The sequence below is a fragment of the Camellia sinensis genome, unplaced genomic scaffold, assembly GCF_055761805.1.
Source record: "Camellia sinensis isolate YWXY unplaced genomic scaffold, ASM5576180v1 Unanchor12, whole genome shotgun sequence".
NCBI lineage: Eukaryota > Viridiplantae > Streptophyta > Magnoliopsida > Ericales > Theaceae > Camellia > Camellia sinensis.
The window spans coordinates 4,339,121-4,345,688 of record NW_028128998.1 but is presented as its reverse complement, the minus strand read 5'-3'; the positions used below and the strand labels follow the sequence as shown (position 1 = coordinate 4,345,688).

General features: G+C 40.1%; 1 long non-coding RNA gene across 1 annotated transcript; it reads left to right on the top strand.

Moving 5' to 3' along the window:
- The first annotated feature begins 289 nt into the window (after positions 1–289).
- On the top strand, positions 290–3,094 carry LOC114271427 (uncharacterized). Its single transcript, XR_014358000.1, has 3 exons — positions 290–502; positions 1,205–1,249; positions 2,956–3,094. It is a non-coding gene; the product is annotated as an uncharacterized LOC114271427 (long non-coding RNA).
- The last annotated feature ends 3,474 nt before the right edge of the window (positions 3,095–6,568 follow it).

Below are 6,568 nucleotides of genomic sequence, written 5' to 3'. Positions count from 1 at the left end.
ATGGGAATTTTTGGAATTATTTGGGAAAATTAATTTGAAATCTAATTTGTCTGATTCGTTAATGGACGTTTGGATGATTAACTTTATACTGCAAATTAAAGGCCTTAAAGACTTCAGATACCGGAACAGGGGACATATTTATGATCAGCATAATTTTTAGAGTTATCTGGGAAGTTTAATTGAAATGTGATTTTGTGCGATTCGTAAGGGCGTGTTTGGCCCTTCCTATTTGTGGGAAGCTTCTATATATGCATATATGCTTTATGAGTTGTTGAACTCATCTATTTTGAACCAAACAAAAAAATAAAAATATCTAGAGAAAGGGGAAGGAGAACCGTGAGAGAGAGAGAGGGAGAGAGAGAAGAGGCAAAGCTTCTCCCTAAGGAATTCAACATCCATGGAAGCTTGAAGATGGTTGAAGAAGATAGAAGAGAGAGGAAAGATCAACCAAAAGCTTGGGAAAAATTGAAGAGACTAAGGGATGAACAAAGGTTTGGGTAAGGTATGTGGCTCTAATTACTAACCTTGTATAGAATCCATCTACTACTTGAAATCATGGATTGATATAGAAGATGTGAGCTTTGAACCCATGAACCTTTATTTTCTAAGAATTCCTTGATTGAAGAAGTAAAATCATTAAATTTGTTTGAGATTATAGTGTTTGATGAAGAATAATAATGTGAAATTGGTCATGTATTAAAGGGTTTTGGGCTTTGATTTACATTTAATTAAGGTTTGATTTTTGAAAATAAGAAGTCCCACAATTTCAGCCATTTTCGGACTGCTGCTGTCCAGGGCCGCACGTGCGGCACTGTTCACCCGCACGTGCGGAGACAGCTTTGTCCAGCCAAATTTGAATAGGTATATCTTTTGCATCCGGACTCTGTTTTGAGTGATTCTTGAGCCTAAAATGAAGCCCCGGAAGTCTAGTTTCCAATGGCGCTAGTCTCACTCCAAAATTCTAAATACAGAAAAAGTTATACCCAAATTAGTGATGACTGTTCACGTTATGTCAATTAGTTATGTACCATTTCTTCACCTAAACCATTTCCTATCGATTTCTCCTGTTTTCTAAGACATGGATTACAACATATTAAAGAATAATGAGCTTGGTACCACCATGACTAATTGATTGAACGATCAAAGAGAATAAGTAAAGAATCGAGTATAACCTCATATTATGTGTTGTGCACTGTAATTGTAGGTCGAGACGAGGACATTGTACCATTACCACCGGGAACCGATCACTGTGAGTAGTAGTACTTTGATGTACCTTTAACCATTTATCGTTATTGATGTTAAATCTTCATCGTAAGAATTATGTTGACATAAATGTTATGAATGCTATGTGAGAAACACTGTGATATTATGGAAACTTCAAAAGAGTTTATGAAGTTATGCATGTTATGTGAGAAACATTATGGAATTATGAAAACATGAAAGGAACTTGTGATTGTGTGAACCCCTCAGGCCAAGGGCCGAACTGTGAAATTGTGAAACCAATAAAGTCATCTATAATCTAATGAGAATGTACTTACTTTTCGTTACTAATTATCAGGAATGTCCTGTTAACTTTACGTTAATTATGTCAACTCTAGGAATGATGTAACAGTTACCATTAGGACTATGTTAATTACAAGGCAAGGCAACTATGTTAACATATAAGAATGATTAAACAAAGGTGTATGCTATTGATAAGAGAGCACGTAAAGTAAGTCATTTACCCAAAAGAATTTATGTTCATTCTTGAAGAATGGATTCTGAGTAAATATAAGAGTAGCTACATGTATCCAGATGAATTGAAGTTAATTTGTTATGTTGCTTATGAATTGGAAGTGATCCAGAATCTACGATATAAGTGCAAAGTTTAGCATCATTATGTGACCCTCATGAGAATGTTAATTAGTCTCTCATTGTTAAGCGTACGATAATGACACGATACAACAAGAAATGCTCTAGTTATGATATGTTCCGTTTGAATTAATTAATGATGTTCAAGTATGTTTCAGGCATGTTTCCAGTATGTTACAAGTTCAAGTATGTTCAGGTATGTTTCAAGTATATGTTACAAGTTTAAGTCTGTCACAAGTTTACGTATGTTACCAGTTTATGTATGTACATGTTCAAGTATGCTACAAGTTCACAATGTTGGGGGATTCCTTTATGGAACGAACAAAAAAAAATACATATTATTGATTTGCTAGCACTATTACAGTGCCAAGTATAAGCAAATATGAATTCTGATTTCTATTTATGATTCAAGCATAATGCATATGTATGAATTTATTTCCGGGGTATGACATTACATGTATGGTTTGGTCTGTAAGACCTAATGATTATTGGTATGGAACAAAGTGCTACTTGGAACTAAGTGCTACATTGTGAGCCACCGCTAGAGTCCATGTGAGACACCTCTTGAGTCCATACATATGTGAAAGTTATGAGGTTTATAGCCATCCGTATAAGTTGTTATGAAACGAAACAAAGTGCTACACGGAACTAAGTGCTACATTGTGAGTTACGTCTAGAGTCCGTGTGAGACACCTCTTGGGTTCATATATGCATGTCCAAAGGCTTCATGCCAACTTTACAAGGGCTTTATGCCATATGTTTCAAGGGCCTTAGTGCCATATGTTACAAGGGCTTTATGCCATATGTTTCAAGGGCCTTAGTGCCATATGTTACAAGGGCTTTATGCCACATGCTTCAAGGGCCTTAGTGCCACAGGTTTCAAGGGCTTATAGCCACCATGTTTCAAGGGCTTATAGCTACCATGTTTATGTTGCAAGATTGAACTTAAGGCCGTTATGTACGTAGCACAGAATCAGACTAACTGTGTGAACTCTACATCTTTATATGCATTGCTATGTGCTATGTTTCAATTTAAGCAACGTTTTATTTATGTATTACTATTCACTGAGCTTGGCTCACTCTGTCTAATGTCTGTTTCTGTAGGTAACCAACCAAGTGGTCAGTCCTAGTCATGACACCCGTTTTCTTTTGTCAACCTTCGTGGGTTCAGGCGCTGCATGAAGCCATTTATTTTTGTAAAGTCTATTGAAATGTTGGCTTAATTTTGATTACCCATTTAAAGTTAAAGAGGTAGAACTTCAATAATTTTTATATAAGCCCAATGATGGGGCTGGGTCTGTACATATGGTTGTTTATCACTGATGCTAGAACATATGGTTTGGAGCTCTATCTATTTTCCATGATGAATGTGATGTATAAGAGGTCCTAGCATGTAGATGTAGCTCAATGGAATTTATATGTATAGTTATTTTCCTACTTTATGCTTCCGATGAGGCCCCATATGTTATTTATTACAGGTTAAGTGTTCGTTTTCAAACGGGTCATGCCCAAACTTTTAGGGGCGGGTTTGGGGCGTGACAATACAAGTAGTGGTGCCAAATCTTCAAGGCAAACACCACAGCTGCTAGCTCCAGATCATGGGTTGGATAGTTCTTTTCATGAAATTTCAACTGACGAGATGCATATGCTATGACATTGCCCCCTTGCATCAATACACAACCCAAACCCTTCCGTGAAGCATCACTGAAAATCTGAAATTCCTCATTACCTGATGGGAGTACAAGAACTGGTGCCGTAACTGACCTCGTCTTCAACTCTTGGAAGGCTGATTCTCTATCATCGGTCCATTCATATGCTGTTTCCTTTTTAGTTAGTTGTGTCAATGGTACTGCAACCCTTGAGAAGTCCTTCACAAACTTTCTATAATAACCTGCCAAGCCCAGAAAACTACGAACCTCGGACACGTTGGTTGGTGCCGGCCAATTCACAATGGCTTCAATCTTACTTGGATCAACTGATATACCCTCTTCATTAATCACATGCCCTAAAAATGAAATGCTGAAAATCCAAAACTCGCACTTACTCAACTTGGCGTACAACTTCTTGTCTCTCAAGATTTGCAAGGCAAGCCTCAGATGGTTCTCGTGCTCAATTGTACTCTTGGAATAGATCAATATGTCGTCAATAAAAAAAACTACGAACTCATCTAGATACGGCTTAAAGACTCTGTTCATCAAGTCCATGAATGCTGCAGGAGCATTGGTCACTCCAAAAGGCATTACCAAAAATTTGTAGTGGCCATACCTTGTCCGAAAAGCAGTCTTCTCGATGTCCTCGGCTCTAACTTTCAGCTGGTGGTAGCCCGACCTAAGGTCAATCTTGGAAAAGACTCGTGCTCCTTATAGTTGATCAAGCAAATCATCAATCCTAGGCAGTGGGTACTTGTTCTTAATGGTTACCTTATTAAATTCTCTGTAATCGATGCAAAGGCGAAGCGTGCCATCCTTTTTCTTAACAAATAAAGCGGGTGCTCCCCATGGTGAAGTACTCAGCCTAATGAATCCCTTATCCAACAATTCTTGTAATTGTAGTTTCAGTTCTCTAAGTTCAGCTGGGGCCATCCTATAGGGTGTTCTGGAGATAGGTTGCGTTCCCGACACGAGGTCCACAGTAAACTCTATTTCTCTATCGACTAAGTGGCCAGGCAGCTCATTTGGAAAGACGTCGGGAAATTCCTTAACAACTGGTATGTCGGCTAACTCAACACTTCCATTCAAATCACTTAGTATACTGCACAAATAACCCTGACACCCTTTTTGGATCAACTTATAGGCTTTCATGGATGAGATTAAGTAGGGTGGGGGTACTACTCCCTTACCCTGGAAAAAGACCTCGGCTTTGTTTGGGGTCTTCAATGTAACGCTCTTAGTAACACAATTAATGGATGCATGATGTGCTACTAACCAATCCATTCCCAATATGACATCGAAGTGAGTCATGCTTAATGGCATCAAATCAGCTAATAATTCTACATCCTCAATTACCACAACACACGCTCTATATATGGATGCAATAATTATAGTTCCCCCAAATGCAGTAGATACAGATAGCACATAATCAAGGGGTTCTAACGGTCTGTTCAACTTCTCGGCAAATTTAACAGATACAAATGAATGTGTAGAGCCCGAATCAATCAAGATGTATGCAACTTGAGAGTGTATCTGACACTACTGTTTCAGCATTCTGGGTGTCTCCTGGCACTAGAGCAAAAACTTTGCCCTGTCTCATCTGTGTGCTTCCGACGTTGCTTCATTGTGTAGAGCCCGAGGTGCTCCCATTTTTCTTACCATCATCAGCCCTTGCCTTTGGATAGTCTTTCACGTGGTGGCCTATCTCGCCACATTCAAAGCAGGCTCCTGTCGCCCAGCGACAAACCCCGAGATGCGGCTTCCCACAACTCTCACACGTCGGCTTAGCATTACCATCCTGATTTGTGTTGCTGGAACTGCCCACATTCACCTTCTTCTTGGCATTAAACGGCATCCGATGACCTTCATAGTTCTGTCTCTTCCTCTGACTCTCTCCTGAACTTTCATATCGGTTTAAGTTAGCTTCCGCCAAGATGGCCTTGTCTAACACCTCGGCGTAAGTCGGCATATTGAACATGTTGACCCGATCTTGGATTGGTCCACGTAGTCCACTTTCAAACTTCCTAGCTTTCCTATACTCATCACTGACCATATGAGGCGCGTATCTCGCCTATTCGGTGGAGGCACGGTCGTACTCTGCCACTGTTCTGTTGTATTGTGTCAGAGTCTGGAACTCTGTGGTCTTGCAATCTCGAACGCTAAGCGAAAAATGCTTGTTGTAAAACAGTTCCAAAAATCTGGCCCAAGTTAAACCAGGATTAGCCTCTCGGATCATCATCCACCACCTTCGAGCGTCGTCGTCTAATGTGAATGCTGCTAATGTCACCCTCTTAGTGTCGGTGCTGGGAAAGATCTCGAACAGCTTTTCCATTTCCAAAACCCACGCCTCGGCCTTTATCGGCTCTATGCCCCCTGAGAATCTCGGTGGGTTCATCTTCTTGAACTCTTTAATCAAAGTCATCATCCCTTCCCCATACAAGGCTGGCTGTGGAGGCACTTGGGGCACTGGAAGAGGTGGAGCTGCATGTCGGTCATCTGTCTGTTCGGCCTGGGTAGATGTAGCACTTGCATTCTGTTGCCTCATCTACCTTAACTCACGGGTTAAACCTTCAACTAGTCTTTCTAGTCTGTCCAGTCTATCCTCTGATTGATCTCGGCCAACTGGTGGTCTACCTCTCCTCATGATGCTATGAGTATGCAAAATGCGACTTTAAAACAACTGAACCAAGAATCATGTATGCAAATAACAAATGGTCATGTCGAGATGATGCACACCTTGTCACATAGCAAGCAATATGATACGATCCTAACATTTTTCTAAGGGAAATCCTATGCTCTTTAGGACTCAAGTGTGTGAATAGCGCACTATAAGAAACTTGCGCTCTGATACCAATCTATCACGACCCCAAACCGCCCTTAGTAGTTTGGTGCCGTGATGGCCAATAATTCGAGATTTACCGAAGGCAAACTTTGAAAATTCACATACAATCAGAGTATAAATATATGGGGCTCATGAGTGCGGAAGCAATAATTTAAAAATACAAGTGGTCCATAAAAGCAGTGCGTAAGTTACATGGAATGGCATACAACTTTGCATAATTTCACAA